Genomic DNA, 26,822 nt, shown 5'->3' on the forward strand with positions numbered 1-26,822 from the left:
AATGGAGACCAAGAGTGGTTCCAGCGCTATCACATACAATAAGCCAGAAAGAGAACACCCTTGACGAATGCCTCGCCGAAAGGGAAAGGGGGAACATAGCTTATTGTTAACTTTTATCATGCAGTAAGTGCCAGAGTACAATAATTTCACATACGATATGAACGAATTTCCAAAACCCATCCCTTCAAGGACAGAAAAAAGATATTGGTGATCAATGCAGTCAAATGCTTTAGCTTGATCAATAAATACTAGCCCATAATCATCAAACAAACAGTTATTGCAAGAAAGACTATCTCTTACCAAGAAAATGTTGTCATGTATTGACCTTCCCGGCACACAATAGGTCTGGTCCGTGTGTACAATAGAACCGACCACATCTTTCATGCGATTTGCAAGAACTTTCGAGAGAATCTTATAATCAGCACATAACGATACAGGTTGCCAGTTTTCAACGAACTGAAGGTCACCAGCTTTGGGTATTAAGCACACAATTGCTCTCCGACATGACAGTGGTAATTCTCCAGCGCGAATACTTTCGTCGAGAACATCACGCAACTCAGGTCCAATAACCTCCAAAAGGTCTTGTAAAATTCTCCAGGTAAGCCATCAATCCCAGTAGCCTTCCCGTCTTTTAAACTTCGCATAGCCGTTTCGAGTTCCTCGGCCGTGATTAAGGAGTCGAGCACTCGTTGTTGGTCCTCTTCAATTTTTGGAAGTCCAGCAATCAGTTCCTGTATCATTCCATTTTCTATATTCCTGGGGGAGTAAAGGTCTGAGTAAAAATCTTTTAAGACACCCCGGATTCCTTGTTGGGATGTCTTCAAGACTCCATTTGGAGTGAGTAAGCCATGAATTTGTTGAGACTTCTTGGTAGAGATCTCTAATTTGAAAAATTCTTTATTTGGCATATCAAGTGTCAGATTGCTCATCCTCATTCGTACCAAGGTACCTATTGCCCTTTGTTTAACCATTTCTGTTAGCAAAGTTCTCTTTGCCCATAACAGCTGATCTCGTGTGTCCTTCGCAGCATCGTCATTATTCCCTTCTAAAGACACAATTTCAGATTTTAACAACTCTATTGAGTAAGATTCCACCTTAGTTGTGTATAAACTATATTGCTGACAAAAGGATTTTATTTGGGACTTTGCGAGGTCCCACCACATTCGGAGGTTTGCGTGCTCAAAGTTGGAAGTGCAAATTTTTTTCCACACAGCCTTAAAGTAGTCTTTAAATTTTTTGTCACTTAAAAGACGAGTATTCAAGGTCCAATATGCACTGCCGGTTGATGGCAATGGTAATTTAAAGGAAAGTACAACTAAACTATGGTCTGTAAAACCGGTTAGTAGAATTTGGGATATAGTTATAACATTTAGCATCGGCTTATTGACATATATTCTCTCAAGTCTTGCTCTTGATATAAATCCGTCCTGACATCTGCACCATGTGTAGCTCTGCAGGTCTGGGTGTTGTAGTCTCCATACATCTGTATAACAATAGTTCTTAATGATGTCCTTCAACCCTTTACTTGAGGCTACATGGGGCTCATGACAATTCCTATCAACTTCTGGGCGAATAGTACAGTTAAAGTCTCCAGCAAAGCAAACAAACGCAGTCGGGTCCTGGTCTTTAATGAACTCTTCCAAAAATGGAAAGAAAAGTTTCCTTTCTATAGGATCACTCGGAGTGTAGACATTCACCACAATTATTTTTTGTGCATTACACAAGAACTCCACAGATATGAGATGCCCTTTGCGTATTTCCTTGAAGGAAACCTGCTGTGCGGAAAACTTTTGATTTAAGCACAGGGCAACCCCAGCCTTGGGTGTGGGAAACCCGCTTAGGAACCACTGCCCTCTCAAAAGTTTCTCCCAATCAGTTTTTAGTGTTTGTAGCATGGGTCTCTTGTAAGAGAATAATATCAGCCTTTGTTCTCTATAAATCTTGGATCGTTTGAATTCTTCGCAATGGGGCTCGACCCCCCTTCATGTTCAGGGTTGCAATCTTTAACTCCATCATTGTCGAAGTTTAGGTGAGAAAGGACCAGGCACTAAAAAGAAGCTTCTTCCTGCAATTCTTTATTTGCTTTTGTTAAAGCTTTCCTGAGGCGTTGAAACTGTGGTTCAGAAAGTTACACAGAGTCATCATTCCTCTGTATCATATGTTTTGCAGTCGCAATGAAACCTTTAATATCAGGAAAATAATCCTTAATTTGCACCTTGCATTGCCTGAAGGTTTCATTTAGAAACCTAACAATTTCCTCCTTTACTACTACATTTTGATTGTTATCCCCCTGTAGTGACCCTGAAGTTTCACTTAAAGAGGAGGACCATTCATCGGGGACCAGACCTGTGTTGTTTACTTGTAGTTGTGTTCCTTGACCCCCTTTTGTAGCAGAAGTGGTGCTTTCTTCCTGTTGGCACTGAACGGAGGAATCTTCTTCTTCATCACTGTCAATTTTTGTTTTTTTTCCGTTTCATGCATGCAAGCATTCTTGTCCATCGTTTCATCTCCTTCAACATTAGCAATGGGTGGAAGCTCATCTCCCAGTGCTTCACCATTCTGTTCAGTATGTGAAGGCTTGGCGAGACCACCATCTTCTTGGACTACCAAAACTTTGCTGCCTTTACAATTACTTTCATTGCTTATGTTGGGCCGTTTCAAAACTCTCCTTGAAGCAGTTTCCATATCTTTATCATCGTCACTGAATAAACCTTCCAAGGGTTCCAGCCCTTCTGCTGTTTCAACTTGATGACTATCAACAACATCTCCAATCCTACCTGAAAATTTTAACATATGTCGTTTGTCTATCTGTGGCTGGTTTGCCAAATCTACCGACACGGCTGTAGTTAGAAGGGGAGGTTCTGCCATTGCAGTCACGTGACCCAATCCTCCTCCGGAATCCGTATTTACGTGGCCCAGTTCCTTTTCAACAAGGGTAGTCACATGTTTTGGTTTACCTGCAGCCTCTACAGTCACGTTACTCAACCTGCCTGTGGTAGTTGCGGCTGCATGACCCAGTCCATCTGCAGCAGCTGCAGCATATGTTTCTTTCTTACTGCCAGGACAATAATATTTGGTGTGACCATATGCCCTGCAGTTATAACAGATTAAAGTTTCTGTCATTGCAAAAATCCTGTAGTCATGCTCCGCCACTTTAAAGGTCATCGAGATATTCAACTGTGTTCTACCGTCTTTTATCACAACATAGCAGAAACGTCGAAAGGATTCCACATGCTTTAATCTGTCGTTCCTCGTCCGTAACAGGGCCGTTATAATTCTCGACACTACAGTGCCATAATCACCGAGCATTTGTTGAATCGCTTCATTAGAAAGGAAAGGCGGAACATTGCTTAATATTATCTTTGTAGCAGGAGTATCCATTGATGAGACAGGGACAAAGGTTTCATCATCTCCCAGGAATAAACCGTTTTGGACAACAATGTCGACTAAACGCGTTTGTGAAACAAAAACTACAATCTTGTGGCTCATTTTTGAAGCAGCACGAATGTTTTCTACACCCATCTGTTCTCCAATTTTGAGAAGCATGTCATCCATCATTACACCTTCGGGCGGAACTAAACATAATCCGTGCTTACAAGATAAATCCCCATTAGCCATTTGCTCGGTCTTGGTGCAACACATATCACTGTTTGAAATAAACTAAAAGGGGAGAAACAATCGATTACTTTAGTATTTCTAAGATTATAAGGCAGCTGGCAACTAGGAAACGCAGGCCTCAAAAGCTCTGGAAAGGCCTTATGAAAAAAAAAAAAAAACGCTTACCGTGCATGCTCTCCTCTCTCTCGTCTCAACAGGAAGAGAGAAAAACAGGGAAAGGAAAAAAAACTCCACAAACACGTACAGTGACAGAGGGAAACGAAAAGGGGATAGGAACAACACCAACACAGCACAATACTCATAGCTGCACACACGGAGCCGCCATGACGCCACACCCACGCACGACTCACCAACGACCGTGCATGCTCTCCCTCTCTCTCGTCTCGGCAGGAAGAGAAAAAAAAACGGGGAAAAAACGAAAAAAACTCCACAAACACGTACAGTGACAGAGGGAAACGAAAAGGGGATAGGAACAACACCAACACAGCACAGTACTCACAGCTGCACACACGGAGCCGCCATGACGCCACACCCATGCACGACTCACCAACGACCAGCAGGGAGAGAGAGAGGGAGAGTGAGAGAGAGTGAGAGAGAGTGAGAGAGAGTGAGAGAGAGTGAGAGAGAGTGAGAGAGAGTGAGAGAGAGATATATATATATATATATATATATATATATATATATATATATATATATATATATATATATATATATATATATATATATATATATATATATATATATATTGTTGCGGTCTTCGCGCCCGCCGGCGTGCGAACGGCCACGTAACTCGAATCGCGGCACGTCGCCCACCGGACGGACAATCCAGTCGTGACCCTCTCGGACTAACGCCGGGAACCAGTCACGGGTGGACCTTTCGGTCTCACCGCGATCGAGCCAATCAGCCCCCGCGTGGGATAGGGTTGCTCGCCAAATTCGAACTACCTAAGTACCCACGCGGAGGGTAGACCGGGCGATCACACCTCGCCGCAGGTCGACTTCGGACACGGGCCACTTAAGCGACCCGTTCCGTACTATCAGAATAACCGAGCGGTGTTATCGTCGACCTCGACGGTTCGATTAATTATCGGGCGTATTCAGCCCACTACCAACCCTTTACGTGAAGCAAGATGGGGATTCAATGGAGGAAAAGACGAAGCGAAGCGGGAGAACAGTTCAACAATAAAGCACATTTATTCGCGAGGAACGGAAAGCACACAAATACAATTCCACCAAATGCACACAAAAAAAAGAAAACACAATTCCATTTACACAAAAAGCAAACATAAAAGTGAAAACACAGTGCAGAGCTAATACCGACTACCGAGCACACGGCAACACTTATACAATTCTACTTCACAGACGGCGCCGACAACACATACCCAAAACCAAGGAAAAGAAATACCCTCAAGAATGAGGCAGGCCTGAGGCCGAGACCGGGTCGGGCCTACCCGTCTGGTGATGAGACGCGGAGCGGCGATGGCCCCGCAACCCGCGGGCCTCGTGGACAGTGCCTGGCAGGGGGTGGGAACGGGGCCCCCTTGGTCGCACTATCTCAGCGCGGGGGGAAACAGGAGGGGGTTGCTGATGCTCGGGGTATAGAGGATCTTTATTATCCCTGGTGTGCGTCTCCACCTCGGCCAGGTCGCGCTGCCGGCCTCCCTCGGGCGTGCAGCTCCCGGCACCGACGCGAGCACCCCCTCGTCCGACTCTCTTCAGCTTCTCCAGCCACTGCAGGCTTTGGGCTCCAGTCTTCCACACTCGTCCCCTCCGTTCCGACTCCTTCTCGTTCTCGACTCCTTCTCGTTCTCGTTTGCGACTCCTTCCTCTCATTTGCGACTCTCTTCACGTTCTCGTTTGCGACTCTCTTCACGTTCTCGTTTGCGACTCTCTTCACGTTCTCGTTTGCGACTCTGTTCTGACTGACGAACACCGTCCTTTTATCCCCCCGTAACTTCGCCTTTTACCCCCTCCCTTTGACCTTTCACCTCGCTCCCCATTGGCCCGAGAAAAAGTGGGCGTGAAGGCTTTTTGATCCACAAATTTGCATATATCGATCGCCCTGGGGGCGGGGCCAATTCGCCCCTCGCTCACCGATTGGACGGCAAAAAGTGGGCGTGTGTCGTTTTTGATCCGTTTTTGAAGCAGAAAATCCGTGGTTTTGTACACGCTGTTCGACGCGCGTTCTGCATGAGTCCAACACCGGTACCCACAGCGGGGCAAGAACGGTGGCGATGCTACGGTTGTGAGGTGTGCGTGAAGGTCGTGGCGGTTGTGGTGAAGCGGTGGTTGTGGTCGGTGGTTGATGTTGTGGTTGTGATCATGGCGGTTGGTCCAAAATAAAGATAGTAAAAGAAAAACGGCTATCCTGAAGAGTCGCAGCTCGCATAAATGACATGTATTCCCACTTGACAACGGGTTTGGGCCTAACTACACATGCACTTACCGAGATACCTCACCTAAGGGACCTGAATGGTGGTTTGCGAATCTGGTAACCACAACAATATATATATATATATATATATATATATATATATATATATATATATATATATATATATATATATATATATATATATATATATATATATATATATATATATATATATATATATATCGTTGTGAATTCGCGCCTGCCGGCGTGCGGACGGCCACGTGACTCGAATCGCGGCACGTCGCCCACCAGACGGACAATTCAGTCGTGACCCTCTCGGACCAACGCCGGGAACTAGTCAGGGTGGGGGTTTAACCTCACCATGATCGTGCCAATTGCTCACCCGTGCAGGATAGGGTCACTCGCCAAATTCGATCGACCAAAGTACCTGCGTGAATGGTCGACCAGGCGATCGCACCACGCCACAGGCCGACCCCGGACACGAACCGCTTAAGCGGTCCGTTCCGTGCTACAGTGATAACCGAGCGGTGTTATCGTCGGCCTCGACGGTTCCGATTAATTATCGGGCGTATTAAGCCCACTACGAACCCTTTACATGAAGCAGGATGGAGGGTCAATAAAGAAAAGACGAAGCAAAACGGGAAAACAGTTCACACAATGCACATTTATTACGCGACACACGGAAAGCACACATATACAACCAAACAGTCAAAATGCACATGCAGCAGTTAAAACAAAAGAAACAATGACGCAGAGTTACGACCGACTACGCGCACACATGGCAACACTTATACAGTTCTACTTTACAGACGGCGCCAACACACATTTACTCAAAAGCAAAGGAAAGAAGCCACCCTCATAGACAAGGGGTCAGACAGGCCTGTAGGCCAATATGCGCGCGTGACCTGAAGGAGCGGCCAGGTCCGCGAGACCGGGGGGTCCTACCCGCATCCTCGTGACGCATTGGCGGACAAGCCGCAGATGTGGCCGCGTGGCTGTGCCCCGACTCCGTGCTCCTTGGCGGATTTCGTTGGCACGACGTTTGGAGTGGGGTGGGAACGGGGCCCCCTTGTTGTACTATCTCAGCACGGGGGAAAGGGGGAATTGTTGATGCCCTGGGGGAGGAGAATGGCTGGCTGGCTTGAGTCTCGCGATGAGCGATCTCACACCGCGACCTCGTCGCCGACCTTCTCGCCTCAGACCCGAGCTCCTTTGCCTCTTCCCACAACTCTCCTCAGCCGACTGCAGAACCCAACTCGTTGACTTCGCCACCCGACTCCATTCTCTGCCACACCGATGACTCGACTCACTCTGTCCTGCCGACACACACTGCTACTGCCACACTCTGCCACGATTCGCCTTGCGCTCGCCGTTTTATAGGCTGGCAGGAGCAAACAATATGCAACTATCCGGATCAGGATGACCTCGGGGGCAGAGCCACGCTCGCCAATTGGACGGAGGAAAAGTGGGCGTGAACCTCCCCTGATCCTAGAATTTGCATATATCGATTTCACACAGACGCGCCTGGAGGCGGGGCCAAGCCGCTCCGCGCTTGCGAATTGGATGGATCAGAAGTGGGCGTGTAGCGTTCTTGATCCGAATTCTCCCTCGGAAAGGCCGCTATTTGCAGTCGTGGCTGTTGGCGTTGTTGTTGTTGTCTGAGGGTTGGAGCGTGGTTGTAGTTGGTGACGATGGCTGGCGTAGTGGTTAAGGTGGTTGTTGTGTGATGGCGGTTGAGACGTGGTTGGTTCAAAATAAAGATAGAACAGAAAAACGGCTATCTCAAAGCGTCGCAGCCCGAATGAATGACATAAATTTCCCTCTAAACAACGGGTTCGGGGCTAACTACACATGCACTTAGAGTTATCTCACTTACGGGCCCTGATTGGTGGTTTGCGAATTTCCACAGCCGTAACACTACCCCCTCCCCTTTTTACAGACTCGTCCCGAGTCGTGAAATTCTCGTGTGCCATCATGTGTAGTTCTCCCCTAGTACGTTTTACCTTTGGATCCCTGAGTGCGACATTCATGGTATTCGTGTCCCCAAAATAAATAACCTGAGGGCTGAGTAACTAACTAAACAAACCCACTCATACGGATGACTTAAATAAAATTGCCGGCGCTAGACAGACATGCCGGGGGCTCACTCATATGTACAGTACATCTTAACTTACAAATTTTACACTAAACCATGGTCCAGGATCAATGGACTCTGCAAAGAGAAAAGCAGTTAGCAGGGAGCCAGGCTGATCGCATGAGGTCTCTGGCTCAAGCAATGCAGGTGGCAGGGAACGTGGCCGGCTGCTCACACGCAGTCCTCGGCCTCCCCCTTTTAAATGAACCCAGTGAACCACAATGGTGCATGGGCTGCACAAACGCAGTCTCCTGGTGCGGCTGCCTACAGGGCAGTCCCTGCGGCACAATAAATGGTGCGGACTTAAGCCGACACAAACAAGGAACGGTGGATGGATGGTTGGATACAACACGGTGCACGGGCCGCCATTGCAGGCCCATGTTGTAGCTGCCAACAGGGCAGTTCTTGCAGCTTGCAAACTGTTGCGACGATCCTGGCGCACATGGCAATGAACAAGGGGGGCAAATCAAAACCGAACGGGGCTGGTGGACATGGGCAGTGGGCATGGTATGGCAAAGGCAGCAGGCAAACACAGCCTGCAGAACAAGGCCGTTGCAGGCAAACACAGCCAGCGGACGATCCGACCGGCACAGGCCTTGCAGTAAACAGCTGCAGACGATCCGGCCAGTACAGGCCTCGCAGAAAAACACAGCCAGCTGATGAAGTTGTCAGCACAGGCCTTGAAGTAACACAGCCAGCAGATGATCCGGCCGGTACAGGCCTCGCAGCAAAACAACAGCTGCCGATGAAGTTGGCCGGACTTTGCCTTGCAGTACAGTTTGATGGAGGGAGTGCAGTGGTGCTGGCCACTCAGAAGGCGGGCTCGGACCTGCCTACTGTCTCCATCCCACCTATCGCCTTTGCCTGTCACTGTCTATACCCACTCTCTTAATTTGTCAAAACCAATTTAGCCCCAACTTATTTTTTGTTGTTTTTATTTTTACTTCCCCACTATAAATCGTCTCCTCACCCCCTTTACTGTCCTTGTTCGGCTAACCTATCTCGTCACCTAGCCTACTCCCAACCCCCATGTTCCCTTCCCGGAGGGGAACAAGGGAGAGCTAGCGTCCTGTGTCGAGGCCCAACGAAGCCTCAGGATGGCCTCCCCAGACTTCAGCGATCTAACCCAAAGTGGGTCCAGCGGCCCACAACGAGAGCGAAGGGCTGGATGGTGCGGAGGGGTACATCTCCGAATCTACCCTAACCATTAACTCTTAAACTACCCTGGGGCTTTCAACAAGTGCCTCTCATTTAAACTATTGGTTCTAACAACCCAGATTCCCGTCGCCTGTGTTGGTGTCCTCACAATTTCGGGCCTCGCCCCCCCCAATTTTCTTCCCGTGCCCTCATACGGTCTCATGGCTGGGATGCGTGGCTCCCCTTGGCAGGCACTACCCTCTGCCGATTCTCCAGCTATGGCACCCCCGGGCACTACACTGCCTCCGAGCCTACCAGCTCCCTAAACACCCGGGAGTGCCCTCCATGGCAACTCCCCTGAAACGCTCACGTGGAAGGTTGGCTTCCCGGGCCCCTTTCCGAGGGTCACCGTGCCCACAACACTGCCCACGCGGCTAATGGCGCCTCGGGCCCCCACACCATGCGGGCACACCCGTGCCCACTACGCTATCCCGGCCCCCCATGGGCCCTTGGCCTACGACGGCCGACTAGCCCGGTGCCCGGGGTACCCACTCAGCGATACTCACCTTTCGCAGCCACGCTCCCAACCTGTCAACAGGGCTCCTGCACCCCTCCAAACGGGTTTCGAGCCTACTTTTCCACCAACAACAAAACGACCTCCATTTTGTCAATTTAACTAACCCACTAACTCAGTCTACACTGACCCTGGGGTCCCTTGGGCGGGAGTCACTCCTCCCCCCAATCACTCATCGCACCATGCATTCCCCATTCACTCCACTCACACAGACCCGCTGGCCTCACTCACTCAACATGTACTGGAGGTGAGATGGGTGAGATGGAGTATAAAGAAGATTTCTGGAGTGAGTTGGATGAAGTGGTGGAGAGTGTATCCAAGGATGAAAGAGTGGTGATTGGAGCAGATTTCAATGGACATGTTGGGGAAGGGAATAAAGAGGATGAGGAGGTGATGGGGAGGTACGGTCGCAACAAGAGAAATGTGGAAGGGCAAATTGTGGGAGAGTTTGCAAAAATAATGGAAATGGCAGTGGTAAATACGTATTTCAAGAAGAAGGAGGAACACAGGGTGACATACAAGAGTGGAGGAAAGTGCACACAGGTGGATTACATCTTAAATAGGAGATGCAACCTGAAAGAGATTAGTGACTGTAAGGTTGTGGCAGGAGAGAGTGTAGCTCGACAGCATCGATTGGTGGTCTGTAGGATGACTTTTGAGGTGAGGTTGAGGAAGACAGTGAGGGCTGAACCAAGGACCAGATGGTGGAAGCTGAAGGAGGAAGACTGTTGCGTGAAATTTAGGGAGGAGGTGAGACAGGCGTTGGATGGTGGTAAAGATGGGTGGGAGGATTGGGCAACGACAGCAGAAGTTGTGAGGGAGATAGCTAGGAAGGTACTTGGTGTGACATCTGGACAGAGGAAGGAAGATAAGGAGACTTGGTGGTGGAATGAGGAAGTACAGGAAAGTATAAGGAAGAAGGGGTTGGCGAAAAAGAAGTGGGATAGTCAGAGAGATGAAGAAAGTAGGCAGGAGTACAAGGAGTGGCGGCGAAAGGCAAAAAGAGAGGTGGCAAAGGCCAAGGAAAAGGCATATGACGAGCTGTATGAGAAGTTGGATACAAAAGAAGGGGAAAAGGATTTATACCGATTGGCAAGACAGAGGGACTGAGCTAAGAAGGATGTGCTGCAGGTTCGGGTGATAAAGGACACAAATGGGAATGTGCTGACGAGCGAGGAGAGTGTGTTGAGAAGGTGGATGGAGTACTTTGAGGAGCTGATGAATGAAGAAAATGAGAGAGAGAGGTTGGAAGAGGTGGAGATAGTGAATCTGGAAGTGGGGTGGATCAGTAAGGATGAAGTGAGGACTGCTATGAAGAAGATGAAAAGTGGAAAGGCGGTTGGCCCAGATGGTATACCACTGGAGGCATGGAAGTGCTTAGGAGAGATGGCAGTGGGGTTGTTAACCAGATTGTTTAATAAAGTCTTGGAAAGTGAGAGGATGCCGGAGGAGTGGAGATTAAGTGTACTGGTTCCGATTTTCAAGAAGAAGGGTGATGTGCAGAGCTGTGGAAATTACAGAGGGATTAAATTGTTAAGCCACACCATGAAGTTGTGGGAAAGAGTAGTGGAAGCTAGGTTGAGAGGAGAGGTGACGATCTGTGAGCAGCAATATGGGTTTATGCCAGGAAAGAGCACCACTGATGCAATGTTTGCTTTGAGAATGTTGATGGAGAAGTATAGGGAAGGCCAGAAGGAGTTACATTGTGTGTTTGTGGACTTCGAGAAAGCTTATGATAGGGTGCCAAGAGAGGAGTTGTGGTATTGTATGAGGAAGTCGGGAGTGGTGAAGTATGTGAGGATCGTGCAGGATATGTATGAGGACAGTGTGACAGTGGTGAGGTGTGCGGTAGGAATGACGGACCGGTTTAAGGTTAAAGTGGGATTGCACCAAGGATCGACTCTTAGCCCTTTCCTGTTTGCAATGGTGATGGACAGGTTGAGAGACGAGATCAGACTGGAGTCTCCATGGACTATGATGTTCGCGGATGACATCATGATCTGTAGGGAGAGTAGGGAGCAGGCTGAAGCGAGCCTTGAGAGGTGGAGGTACGCACTGGAGAGAAGGGGAATGATAGTCAGTAGGAGTAAGACAGAGTACATGTGCGTAAATGAGAGGGAGGGTGGTGGTATGGTGCGGTTGCAAGGAGTTGAGGTGGGGAAGGTGGATTGGTTTAATTACTTGGGATCAACTGTCCAAAGTAACGGAGAGTGTGGGAGAGAAGTGAAAAACAGAGTGCAGGCAGGATGGAGTGGGTGGAGAAGAGTTGCAGGAGTGATTTGTGATAGAAGGGTAGCTGCAAGAGTGAAGGGGAAAGTATATAAGACGGTAGTGAGACCAGCTATGTTGTATGGTTTGGAGGCGGTGGCACTAACAATAAGACAGGAAGCGGAGCTGGAGGTGGCAGAGTTAAAGATGCTGCGATTCTCCTTGGGAGTGACGAGGATGGATAGGATAAGAAATGAGTATATTAGAGGGACAGCGCAGGTAGGACGGTTTGGAGACAAAGTGAGAGAGGCGAGATTGAGATGGTTTGGACATGTGCACAGGAGGGAAACGGAGTATATTGGGAGAAGGATGTTGAAGATGGAGCCGCCAGGCAGGAGGAGTAGAGGAAGGCCAAAGAAGAGGTTCATGGATGCGGTGAGGGCAGACATGCGGGTGGTTGGAGTGTCAATGGAAGATGTGGAGGATAGAGCGAAATGGAGACGGTTGATCCGCTGTGGCGACCCCTAACGGGAGCAAGCCAAAAGAGGAAGAAGAAGAAGAAGACTAACTCAGTCGACACTGACCTTGGGGTCCCTTGGGCGGGAGTCACTCCTCCCCCCAATCACTCATCGCACCATGCATTCCCCATTCACTCCACTCACACAGACCCGCTGGCCTCACTCACTCAACATGTACTCACCTCACAACTTTCAACTCACACATTGCTGAATCCTGCTCACTCAATCCCCTAACTAACTCGTGCTCCCACGTCGTCCGTTACACTAAAGCACGTTCCATTTAACACTTCGTAGCTAAGCTACGTCCCCTCTACACACTCACAGCCTGTCACTGTCGTCAAATCTTATTTCCCATCTCCCTTCCTCTCCTAAATCTAGCTACAATCCCTCTAACTAATCCATTCCACGGCCCCATGAGGACTTCCCCCTGCCCCATGAAGCCGGTTTAACTAAACTAACCCTTCCCCCTAACTAGTTCCATCCTGTGCCCGGGCAGGGGGGTCTTCCACCCCATGCCCGGGAAATCCTGTTCACCCGAAAGCGAGGCTTGCTTTTTTTTTTTTTCATTTTTATTGCGCAGCACCAGCGCGGCAACTTGCAACCTGCGCACCAGCGCAGCAATTCACAGCCACGCACCTGTGGCGTGACGTCATGGCAGCTGTTCGCGTCCCTCGTCCCTCTTGGACGGTACCATCCGGCAGGGATTCACCCTCCTGCCGGATTCCAACCATGCACGCAGCCATGACGTCATCCGGCGCATAAAAAAAACCACAAGCCCCACGTCTCGAGGGGTCCCCCACGCGAACACATGTGCTCTGCCCGATGGGGTTTAACACACACACCCGCGTGGAGAACCCGTCCGGTCCAAATCTGTAATCCTGCCTAAACTTTGTCCTTCCGCGGGATCAGCAACATCCACCGCTGGCGTTTCCGGACCGGCTTCACTCCCGCAAGCGAGCACGTGGCGGCCTCGTGCGTTGCACCGCACGGACCTGGCGCTCGCCGCTGGGTGAACCCGGCGCGGTGCTCAAAATAGCTACGGCCGCTATCCGGCCCTCGTTCCTCTGTCGCCGTCTCCGTCACCATTCAAACCACGCACACCTGCGTGTCACGACGCTCACACTCCACTCCATCACATTCACACCGAGAGACGCGGCTGCATGCTCACGCTTGCCGACCGACATCTCCCTTACATACCGCTCTCTCACACACACTGTCTCTCACACGGACCCTTTCACTCACACACGCGATGACACACACGCGGTGCCTCATCCACACACGCGGGGGCACTCACCCGCGGTGTTTCACTCACACACGGCGCGCTGGGAAGCACGCACTCCGGCACACTCGCAACCACACCACTCACATACGGGGCCGCTTCCACACATGGGGACGCACTCACACCTTGCACCACACACCGGGACAACCACACTGGGGATTCGTGTCCCCACAAGGGGTTCTGGGGCCTCTATACCCCCAAGCTTGGCGTGCACCCGTTCGCAGAACTCCTCCCCTCAAACTCGCGAAGCACGACCGAACCCACCTGGTCGTGACTCGCTTCAAGGGAGCATAGCGGCTCCCTCCGTTCCCGAAGGAGGCTATCCAACTGCTCGCACCGGGTCCCTACACGTTCTGCGAGCTCACCCCATTATCTTCCACTACCTCTGTGTGTGTGTGCTCCGTTCCTTTAACTCCGTCTTTATCATGCAGTCTCTCCTTTACCGTTTCTACCTCCCGTGTCTGTTATTTCCGTCTCTTCCCTTATCTCCCTTGTGTCCACTATTTTTATTTCCTTTGTCGTCACCTCGTGTCTCGTCTCACACGTTTCGGTCACCCCATTTAATTTTTCCCTCTTGGTCACCGTCACTTTCTCTGTCACGACCCTCGCCCAACACGTCTCCCGAATTATTTTGTCCTCACCCGCCTCCATTGCGGGCCTGACAACCGTTGCACTCCCCCCGAGCTCGTTCGCTCTCACACGTGGCGTCGCCATTTTCTCGTCCGCGGTCCGAGTTTCCTTTCCCAATGTCTTTATGTCTGCATTAATTTCATCCATTTTCTTATTCATTTTGTTCATTTGTTGCGTATTTCCATCCATTTTTCTATTCATTTCGTTCATTTGTTGTGCATTCGCTGTTATTGCCTGCAGAATCCTGTCGAGTGCACTTGGTTCGACAAGGATCGGGGGGGGGGGGTTGGCGGAGAGGGGGAGGGAGGTGTCATCCGCCGCGGCCTCTGCCGCTGCGCCATTTCGGGCTCTGGGTTCAGTTGGGGGGGGGGGGTTCTTGTTCCTGCACAACCAACATTTCCTGCTTGGGGTCTCCATCCTGGACCATGGATTCTACACATTCTAAATCCATTTCTAATACCCCCGGCTCCTGCTCGCCTTGAGACTCTATCTTATTTCTCGTAAGGGGTGAATTTAAATGGCTCGTAATTTGGAGGGAATCAGGGGTCGCTCCTCTCACCCCGAACCTATTCCCGTGAATTTAGCTTGGAGGCGGGAGGGATTCGAATCCCACTCCCGGACACCAGTGTTGCGAATTCGTGCCCGCCGGCGTGCGGACGGCCAAGTGACTCGAATCGCGGCACGTCGCCCACCGGACGGACAATTCAGTCGTGACCCTCTCGGACCAACGCCGGGAGCTAGTCACGGGTGGGGGTTTAACCTCACCACGATCGTGCCAATTGCCCACCCGCGCAGGATAGGGTCGCTCGCCAAATTCGATCTACCTCAGTACCTGCGCGAATGGTCGACCGGGCGATCGCACCACGCCACAGGCCGACTCTGGATACGAACCGCTTAAGCGGTCCGTTCTGTGCTACAGTGATAACAGAGCAGTGCTATCGTCGGCCTCGACGGTTCCGATTAATTATCGGGCGTATTAAGCCCACTACGAACCCTTTACGTGAAGCAGGATGGAGGATCAATAAAGAAAAGATGAAGCCAAAAGGGAAAACAGTTAACACAATGCACATTTATTACGCGACACACGGAAAGCACACATATACAGCCAAACGGTCAAAATGCACATGTAGCAGTTAAAACAAAAGAAACAATGACGCAGAGTTACGACCGACTACGCGCACACACGGCAACACTTATACAGTTCTACTTTACAGACGACGCCAACACACATTTACTCAAAAGCAAAGGAAAGAAGCCACCCTCATAGACAAGGGGGCAGACGGGCCTGTAGGCCAATATACGCGCGTGACCTGAAGGAGCGGCCCGGTCCGCGAGACCGGGGGGTCCTACCCGCTTCCTCGTGACGCGTTGGCGGACGAGCCACAGATGTGGCCGCGTGGCTGTGCCCCGACTCCATGCTCCTTGGCGTGTTTCGTTGGCACGACATTTGGAGTGGGGTGGGAACGGGGCCCCCTTGTTGCACTATCTCAGCGCGGGGGAAAGGGGGAATAGTTGATGCCCTGGGGGAGGACAATGGCTGGCTGGCTTGGGTCCCGTGACGAGCGATCTCACACCGCGACCTCGTCGCCGACCGCCATCCTTCTCGCCTCGGACCCGAGCTCCTTTGCCTCTTCCCGCAACTCTCCTCAGCCGACTGCAGAACCCAACTCGATGACTTCGCCACCCGACTCCACTCTCTGCCACACCGATGAGTCAACTCACTCTGCCCTGCCGACACACACTGCTACTGCCGCACTCTGCCACGATTCGCCTTGCGCTCGCCGTTTTATAGGCGGGTAGGAGCAAACAATATGCAAATATCCGGATCAGGATGACCTCGGGGGCAGAGCTACGCTCGCCAATTGGACGGAGGAAAAGTGGGCGTGAACCTCCCCTGATCCTAGAATTTGCATATATCGATTTCACACAGACGCGCCTGGAGGCGGGGCCAAGCCGCTCTGCGCTTGCTAATTGGACGGATCAGAAGTGGGCGTATAGCGTTCTTGATCGGAATTCTCCCTTGGAAAGGCCGCTATTTGCACTCGCCGCTCGGTGCGTATCGCTGAACGAGCCCAAGACAGCCCGACGCTCAGTGTTCACAGGTGGTGCGGGAATGGCCGTAGAAGGAGAGAGGTGAAGGTGGTGGAGGGTTTATCGGTGGTGGTTTGATCGTTATGGTGCCGTTTGGGAATGACGGTGATGCGATGTTTGCAGGATTGAGTTGTGAAGGTAAAGCTCGTGGCTGTTGGCGTTGTTGTTGTTGTTGTTGTTGTTGTTGTTGTTGTTGTCTGAGGGTTGCAGCCTGGTTGTAGTTGGTGACGATGGCTGGCATGGTGGTTAAGGTGGTTGTTGTGTGATGGCGGTTGAGACGTGGTTGGTTCAAAATAAAGATAGAACAGAAAAACGGCTATCTCAAAGCGTCGCAGCCCGAATGAATCACATAAATTCCCTCTAAACAACGGGTTTGGGGCTAACTACACATGTACTTAGAGTTATCTCACCTACGGGCCCTGAATGGTGGTTTGCGAATTTCCACAGTCATAACAATATATATGTATGTATATATATATATATATATATATGTATATATATATATATATATATATATATATATATATATATATATATCTATATATATATATATATATATACATCTTCTTCTTCTTCCTCTTTCGGCTTGCTCCCGTTAGGGGTCGCCACAGCGGATCAACCGTCTCCATTTCGCTCTATCCTCCACATCTTCCATTGACACTCCAACCACCCGCATGTCCGCCCTCACCACATCTATGAACCTCTTCTTTGGCCTTCCTCCTCTCCTCCTGCCTGGCAGCTCCATCTTCAACATCCTTCTCCCGATATACTCCATTTCCCTCCTGTGCACATGTCCAAACCATCTCAATCTCGTCTCTCTCACTTTGTCTCCAAACCGTCCTACCTGCGCTGTCCCTCTAATATACTCATTTCTTATCCTATCCATCCTCATCACTCCCAACGAGAATCGCAGCATCTTTAACTCTGCCACCTCCAGCTCCGCTTCCTGTCTTATTTTAGTGCCACCGCCTCCAAACCATACAACATAGCTGGTCTCACTACCGTTTTATATAGTTTTCCCTTCACTCTTGCAGCTACCCTTCTGTCACAAATCACTCCCGCAACTCTTCTGCACCCACTCCATCCTGCCTGCACTCTCTTTTTCACTTCTCTCCCACACTCTCCGTTACTTTGGACAGTTGATCCTAAGTATTTAAACCAATCCACCTTCCCCACCTCAACTCCTTGCAACCGCACCATACCACTACCCTCCCTCTCATTTACGCACATCAACTCCGTCTTACTCCTACTGACTATCATTCCCCTTCTCTCCAGTGCATAACTTCACCTCTCAAGGCTCGCTTCAGCCTGCTCCCCACTCTCCCTACAGATCATGATGTCATCCGTGAACATCATAGTCCATGGAGACTCCAGTCTGATCTCGTCCGTCAACCTGTCCATCAGCATTGCAAACAGGAAAGGGCTCAGAGTCGATCCTTGGTGCAATCCCACTTTAACCTTAAACCGGTCCGTCATTCCTACCGCACACCTCACCGCTGTCATACTGTCCTCATACATATCCTGCATGATCCTCACATACTTCTCCACCACTGCCGACTTCCTCATACAATACCACAACTCCTCTTTTGGCACCCTATCATAAGGTTTCTCTAAATCCACAAAAACACAATGTAACTCCTTCTGGCCTTCCCTATACTTCTCCATCAACATTCTCAAAGCAAACATTGCAGCAGTGGTGCTCTTTCCTGGCATAAACCCATATTGCTGCTCACAAATCGTCACCTCTCCTCTCAACCTTGCTTCCACTACTCTTTCCCACAACTTCATGGTGTGGCTTAACAACTTTATCCCTCTGTAATTTCCACAGCTCTGCACATCACCCTTATTCTTGAAAATCGGAACCAGTACACTTAATCTCCACTCCTCCGGCATCCTCTCACTTTCCAAGACTTTATTAAACAATCTGGTTAACAACCCCACTGCCATCTCTCCTAAGCACTTCCATGCCTCCACTGGTATACCATCTGGGCCAACCGCCTTTCCACTTTTCATCTTCTTCATAGCAGTCCTCACTTCATCCTTACTGATCCACCCCACTTCCAGATTCACTATCTCCACCTCTTCCAACCTTCTCTCTCTCATTTTCTTCATTCATCAGCTCCTCAAAGTACTCCATCCACCTTCTCAACACACTCTCCTCGCTTGTCAGCACATTCCCATTTGCGTCCTTTATCACCCGAACCTGCAGCACATCCTTCCCAGCTCGGTCCCTCTGTCTTGCCATTCGGTATAAATCCTTTTCCCCTTCTTTTGTATCCATCTTCTCATACAGCTCGTCATATGCCTTTTCCTTGGCCTTTGCCACCTCTCTTTTTGCCTTTCGCCGCCACTCCTTATACTCCTGCCGACTTTCTTTATCTCTCTGACTATCCCACTTCTTTTTTGCAAACCCCTTCTTCCTTATACTTTCCTGTACTTCCTCATTCCACCACCAAGTCTCCTTATCTTTCTTCCTCTGTCCAGATGTCACACCAAGTACCTTCCAAGCTATCTCCCTCACAACTTCTGCTATCGTTGCCCAATCATCCCACCCATCTTTACCACCATCCAACGCCTGTCTCACCTCCTCCCTAAATTTCACGCAACAGTCTTCCTCCTTCAGCTTCCACCATCTGGTCCTTGGTTCAGCCCTCACTCTCTTCCTCAACCTCACCTCTAAAGTCATTCTACAGACCACCAATCGATGCTGTCGAGCTACACTCTCCCCTGCCACCACCTTACAGTCACTCATCTCTTTCAGGTTGCATCTCCTGCTTAAGATGTAATCCACCTGTGTGCACTTTCCTCCACTCTTGTATGTCACCCTGTGTTCCTCCTTCTTCTTGAAATACTTATTTACCACTGCCATTTCCATTCTTTTTGCAAACTCTACCACCATTTGCCCTTCCACATTTCTCTTGTTGAGACCGTACCTCCCCATCACCTCCTCATCCTCTTTATTCTCTTCCCCAACATGTCCATTGAAATCTGCTCCAATCACCACTCTTTCATCCTTGGATACACTCTCCACCACGTCATCTAACTCACTCCAGAAATCTTCATTATACTCCATCTCACACCCCATATGTGGGGCATATGCACTGATGACATTCATCATCACCCCTTCAATTTCCAACTTCACACTCATCACTTGGTTCGACACTCTACTCACCTCCAATACCCTCTTGACATAATCTTCCTTCAGGATTACCCCGACACCATTTCTCCTCCCATCCACACCATGGTAGAACAGTTTGAAACCACCTCCAATGCTCCTAGCCTTACTCCCCATCCACTTGGTCTCTTGTACACACAGTATGTCCACCTTTCTTCTCTCCATCATATCAGTCAACTCTCACCCTTTGCCAGTCATTGTCCCAACATTCAGAGTTCCAACTCTCACCTCCACACTTCTACCCTTCCCCCTCTCCCACTGCCTCCGGTCTCGCCTTCCCCGTCTCCTTCTCCTCCTTCACCCAGCAGGAGCACAATTTCCACTGGTACCCTGCTGACCACCGGTACCGGTGGCGGTCGTTGGTAACCCGGGCCTCGACCGATCCGGTATGGAAATTCGTTTTGTTGTCCGCATAATGATTTGGCATAGGTTTTTACGCCGGATGCCCTTCCTGACGCAACCCTGGTCGCCTCTTACGACACACAGGGATATGGTACACCTATTCCAACCGGGGCATACACCGGGCCCAGTACAACTGGTACTCATTTCGCCGATCTCGGAAGGATGGCAGGCTGAGTCAACCCCCTGGTGTTTTCGACTTGGTATATATGTATATATATATATATATATATATATATATATATATATATATATATATATATATATATATTTATATATGTATATGTATATATATATATATATATATATATATATATATATATATATATATATATATATATATATATATACATACATAGAGATAGAGAGAACGATGGAGAGAACGAGGGAGAGAAAGGGGGAGTGATAGTGAGAGGGAGAGTGGGGAGACAGAGAAGGGGGTAGAGAGAGAAAGGTGGAGAGAGAGAGAGAAGGGGTAGAGAGAGGAAGGGGGAGAGAGGAGGATTGGAGAGAGAGAGAGAGGGGGGGAGAAAATGGGGTTGAGGAAATACTGAAATCAGCAAGGGGGTGGATTGGGTGAGGAAGGATTCATGGGTCTAATAAGGATCATGCAACAGCATGGGGGAAGCAGACAGTGTACTACCAAATGAGGTGGTGGTACACTATCTGCTTGAAAACCTGGAGGGAAGAGTGGGAAAGAACAATTTCAGGAAGGCTGTTCCATGGACGAGAGAAGTGAGGAACACGGGAGTTTTGGTGTGCAGTCAACCTGGATTTTGGATATTTAACCAGAAGAGGGTTCCAGGAAGAATCCATACATCCTGAAGTTGCTGGGGAGCATTGGTGGACTGACATAGCATAGGGAACAATATCAGAGAAAAGGTGATTAAATAGAAAACAGAGACCACCAACCTGCTTGCGATGTGAAAGCAACAGACCTTGTGCTTTGGTCTAGTTGTGGGAGATTCCAATAATGTTGAGAGCTTTAGATTCCACAGAATCCAGGAGAGACATGTTTTCATTGAAATATGAACAAAGACCTTGTGGATTCTGATTTTTCCAAGGAAAGACTTGGATTGACGGAGGATTTCCAGTCTGCAGCTGGCTTTGGAGGCCAGCTTTGCTATGTCATTGGCCCAAGAGATGTCGTATCTGATAGTGAGGCATAGAAGTTGAAGAGACTGAAACTCTTCCAGTGCCTGACCATGGAAATAGACAGGTGGGTTAATTTGGCGATCCTTCCAGACTGACAGGGGAGACATTGAGATTTTCTAGGATTGAAGAACACGTTCAAATTTGCAGACAAGCATCTAATTAATTAGAGATGAGCAGAGAGTGATGCAGCTGCAGAATGTTGAGCAGGAGGATTGGGGTACTGTTTGAAACAATATGGTCATCTGCAAAAAGGAAGAGAGGGTTTTCCAGAGCATCAGAGACATCATTTATATAGATGAGCAACAATACTGGGTCTAAAACACTGCCTTGGGGAACTCCATCCTCCACAAGGCAAGGGGAAAGTGTGATGATCACATTTTCTCAGTGAAAATGTGCCAAATGTAATCTGCATGACTTTCCCTGCTCCACACAGCAGTGAAATGCTTCTGTAATTGTTAGTCAGGTTTATCTCCCTCATTCTTGTATAGGGTGATGATTTTGGCATCCTTCCACTCTTGGAGAACCTTTCTAGCTTTTCAACATGAAAGTATATGTTGATGTAGTCTGTGAAGTAGATCAGTTCCTCCATGCTTGTAAATCTTGCCAGGGATTCCATCTGTACCTGTGGCTTTTCCACACGAGATGGCATCAACAGCTGATTGAACCTCTACAAAGCTCTTCCACGAGCCACGGCTATGTATACAAAAAACAAGAAGAAGAAGAAAAAAAGAATGGTACACATCAAGGTCCAATTTTGTTGAGTATTGAAAGAAGTAAGAGCCTCTCTGCTGGCTTTAGTTTCGTATGGATACAGTTCGAGGTATTGCTCGGTCCAACGCTACATTACATCTTCATCAGATGTTAAAGGCTCTCCCACTAAGTTATGCTTCAGTCACATTTGGCTCGGCGGCCGTAGGGTCTAAAAAATCTACGGCCACAAGCAATTATAGGGCAGCCGCAGTATTTCCATGGTCACACAATGTAGCAGTCACATATGTTTTTATTTTTCGGGGAGCCGCACGGGGTATTTAGAAATTGTGGAGACCGAAAACGTGGGGGTGCCGTACGGTCTATGATTTGATGCCGCACGGTGACCTTAGGGCGTTCCTGCGGCGGCCATAGAGTTTTCAAGGCAGACGCAAGGTAGCCTCAAGGTGCCCGCAAGGCGACCGCAGGGGGGCCCTAAGGCGAATGTGGAAATAGTGCGGCTGCCGTAATTTTTTGGGGGTTGGCAAAATTCATTTTTCATTGATAAGAGCCAACGGAAAACGCATGAATAACGCAAGCCCACCGTACGCCCTACGTACGGTCGACGTGGAACACACCTACGTCATGGCTACGGCTTGTCGAATTGCTACGGCCAACCTAGAAATGAAAAAAGTTATAACTCCGCGCTTTAATTCCACGGAGACCCCTACGGCCTGTAAAAGATAGCCATATGGCGTAGGGCCACCCTGAGGCCACCTCAGAAACTCTGCGGCCGCCGCACGTTTTTGTCAATTCAAAGGGGGCGGGGGGTGGGTACAGCCGCCGTATCCGAGCCAGAGAGCAAATGTGACTCATGCTTTAGTGATGGGAGCAGTGGGCTTTTTTGTTGGACCAATTGCTTCGTTGAGACCACTGAACAAACCTCTCCTGTCATTCCAATCTGCATACTATTGTATGCGTTCACATAGATGGTCCTACTACTGTTGTATTAACAGTATAATGAGAAATACACATCGTATGAGGACAGATGTGTACAATGAGAAATACACATCGTCGGACTATCTTGTCTCTTGTATCTGTAAAAACATAATATATTTTGTGCGCATATACCTCCACTATAGACCCACATCGGCTTCCTTCACTAATTGCCATTGAGAGGCTGGTGACATAAACCAAGTGTCATGACAATATTATGCAACAGTGAAGGATCTCTTTACTGTCATCTATGGCTTACTGACTTTGGCCAGCAATGAGCCGTGAACCATAGAGTCAGTGGTGGCCCCGGGTATTAAATTACGGAACCTGGGTTGTGAGCCATGGAGGCGAAAGCCCAAGCCTGGGAACTCATGGAGGCCTCAGACAGTGAGTTGTGCACCAACAAAGCTTGTGCCACAGAGGCCACTGACAATGATCAAGCTATGGAGTCTAGGCTGTGAGCCATCAACCATGAAACTCAGACCATGAAGCTTGCAGAAGCCTGAAGCGATGGGCCATGGAGTCCGCATGGGCTCAGACCAGGAAATGAGCCGTGGAGGGCCCTGGTAGTGAGCCACAAGCAACAAGTTGTGGGACCCAGGTCTTCAGACACATATTGGCTTGTGACACTGGCAATTAAAATCACTGAAGATTATTTTGGAAGCTTCATTTAAGTTACATGAAACATAAAAGTGGAGCTTGATTTTGCTGCTTGGTGTCGTAGCAGCTTCTTGTCCAATGTCACACCATTCGGTCGCAAACCATCTGCAATTTTTTTCTCCATGAATTTTTCCCAATTTCGATGTTCCCATGAAAATTTCACAAAATTCCCTTCTGCTATTATCTTTCGACAACATTTATTTATTACATCCGCCACCGAAGGTGAAGGAGGTTATGTTTTCACCCTTTTCTGTCTGTTTGTTTGTTTGTTTGCCTGTTTGTTACTTGCAAAATCGAGGATTTTTCAAGTATATTGGTCAGTCGATTTTGATATTCTGTCTGTCTGCCTGTTTATTTGTTTGTCTGTTTATCTGTTTGTCGCCTACAGGTCACAATTTTAAACCGATCTTCATGAAACTTCACCACATGGTAGAGTTTGTCATAAGGAAGAAGCCTATTGTTTTTTTTTTTGTATACATTGTCGAGGCTCGTATCAGAGTTAACACACAACAAACAACAAGGGGGGAGGGAGACAAGAGAGGGTAGGAGAAGGAAGGACAAAACAGTGGGGAACAGAGACATTAGGAAATCTGTGGAAGGGAGCGGGATTGGGCGGGGAACACGCGGTATACAAGATGGACTTTCAGGGACCTTCAGGAAGGAAAGCGGAGAATATGAAGGAGGTGGGTTTGGTCAAAAGGTTTTCAGGTCAAAAGGTCAAAAGGTCAACATAAGCCAAAGGTCAAAAACTTAGGTGCTATTTCTAAAATATTCAATTTTCATCCGATTGACTTGAAATTTGAAGAGGATTTATATTTCAGGTCACTGAGTTCAATGAGCCAATTATTTTTGAGGTCAACATTGACTAAAAGGTCAACAACTAAGGTGGTATTTCTAAAATCCTCAATTTTCATCTGATTGACTTGAAATTTGAAGGGGATTTATATTTCAGGTAACTGAATTGAACCACCAATTATTTTTGAGGTCTATATTGGCCAAAAGGACAACATAGGCCGAATTTCTAAAATTGACAATTTTCATCCAATTGACTTGAAATTTCAAGAGGAGTTGCATATTTGGTTATTGAATTCAACCACCAATTGTTTTTGAGGACAAATTTGTTTTATGGAATTTGCAAGTATTGTGCTCTGCATGACGTCGTCTTCTTGTTTATTTGTTTGTTTGTCATCCTTCCGAGGTCGGCAAAATGAGTGCCAGCATGCTGGTATACTGTGTCGGAGTGGCGACCCGTCCAGGATTGTGTTGAATAGCCAAGGAGACTGCTTAAGCAGCACCAACGCTCTGCCTAGAGTATGGTCCCAGTGGATGTGGATGGATGTCTATTTGTTTGTCTGTTTGTGTGCAGGATATCTCAAAAAGTTGTGGACGGTTCCGGACGAAATTTTGTTGACAGGTTGGGTGTGTGACAAGGACAAAGTGATTAGATTTTGGTGAAGATCCATCTCCGGTTACTAAAATTTTTAAAGTAATTCTTCACCTTTGAGAGATAGGGCCAAAAACGATATAGTACTGTATCGCATGATATTTCAAAAATGTATTGGGCCCGATAAGTTCTCGTGGATCAGGCATTGCGTGTCGGAGGTATGCACTCTACCAAGTGCCCTGAAAGTTCAGCTCTTTGTTTTTCTTCTTCTGATTCTCCAAGTTTTGTATTTTCCTGTCCACTGTGAGCTTCGTGAAGCAGCCCTGCAAGTTTCTCTCTTATACTGCACCGCACTTGCCCTTTCTGAAGTGGTTTGAGTTATTAGAACTGCAGTCCACCATGTGCCCTCAGGTCGCAGGCTCTGTGGATCACTGCTTGGGTGTTCACGGATCCAAGGCTGTTTGCTGCCCTTGGGCCTTCGTAAACTCCACCGGTCAGGCTCCGCAGTTCATTGCCGAAGGCCTCCACGGATCCCAGCATATATATATATATATATATATATATATATATATATATATATATATATATATATATATATATATATATATATTTGTTGTTGTTGCATAGTATTGTCATAATACTTCCTTTAAATCTCCAGCTTCTCGACAGTGATTAGTGAATTTAAGACAGGTCAAGAATCGAGATTTGTACAGATGATATTGTTGCAGATAAAATGACGCAACAATATATTTTGTCATTTGAAACATTTGTCCATTTTGACTTGGTCTCTATGGTTTATAGCCTCCCCCATTCAGGATTGTTTTGTAAGTTTTTAATGCATTCGGAAGTTCCCCTGGTTGTTGAAATGGAGTTTGGTATGCAGTAACATACGGCATTTTTTTCTTGGGAGAAAATGTCATTGCACGGTCAGCTGGTACAGTTGAATGATAGGAAAGTATTGATGGTGGATCCAGCCTGAGCTCTATCTCTGAACTTCTCACGAGAACCATTGCATGATGTAATTATGCTTGGGGTCCATTGCCTGCCTGCTTCATAGCAAACATTTGTTCTTTTCATATAAACATACACACATCCTTAACACCATCCTTTCCTCCACAAAACCTATCACTCCAATAATTTGCCCATTCATCTGCCCCTCCATCAACAATATATATTTTTTAGGGTTATCCATTGCATGAGAGCTATCTTGCCAGCAATCAGACAACTTTTTGTCTTCTGGTGAATGTTTGGTCCAATTTTCTGTCTCAATGCTCTGGGTCATATTTGAGGCACATAGCTCTAATGTGACAAGCCTGGTGTTGGCTTCGTGGTTAGGGTGGCGGCTTGGGATCCCAGGGTCCTGAGTTCAAGTCCCGTTGGCTGCTGAATTAACACCAGGGGGTTGACTCAGCCTGTCATCCTTCCGAGGTCGGCAAAGTGAGTACCAGTGTACTGGTCCCGGTGTATGCCCTGGTTAGAATAGGTGTACCATATCCCGGTGTGTCGTAAGAGGTGACCAGGGTTGGCGTCAGGAGGGGCATCTGGCCATAAAACATTGCCTCAAGAAAAAGCCAAACCCCTGCACAGCAGGGAAAAATGGCTGTAAAAATGGTCATTTTATTTATTTTATAGCTCTAATGTGACCATTACTTCTTTATCTAACTACCCCACCATCCACGTTAGTTTAGCTTCAACAAGAGATCAGATAAACTTCTCCAATAAATACATGAACCTACTTTTGGTGTTGCTTGTCAAACGACAAGGGCAAAAGCAGTCAAGATA

The 26,822-nt window shown here is 48.2% G+C and overlaps 1 protein-coding gene across 13 annotated transcripts in view; it reads left to right on the top strand.

Annotated features, from left to right (window-relative positions):
- UNC79 (unc-79 subunit of NALCN channel complex) overlaps nt 1-26,822 on the top strand; it is a 259,172-nt gene that overhangs the window by 121,668 nt on the left and 110,682 nt on the right. The gene's annotated exons all lie outside the window — the stretch shown is intronic.

This window comes from Eptatretus burgeri, chromosome 9 (genome assembly GCF_056783735.1).
Source record: "Eptatretus burgeri isolate ZD-2024b chromosome 9, Ebu_testis_v1, whole genome shotgun sequence".
NCBI classification, from domain to species: domain Eukaryota; kingdom Metazoa; phylum Chordata; class Myxini; order Myxiniformes; family Myxinidae; genus Eptatretus; species Eptatretus burgeri.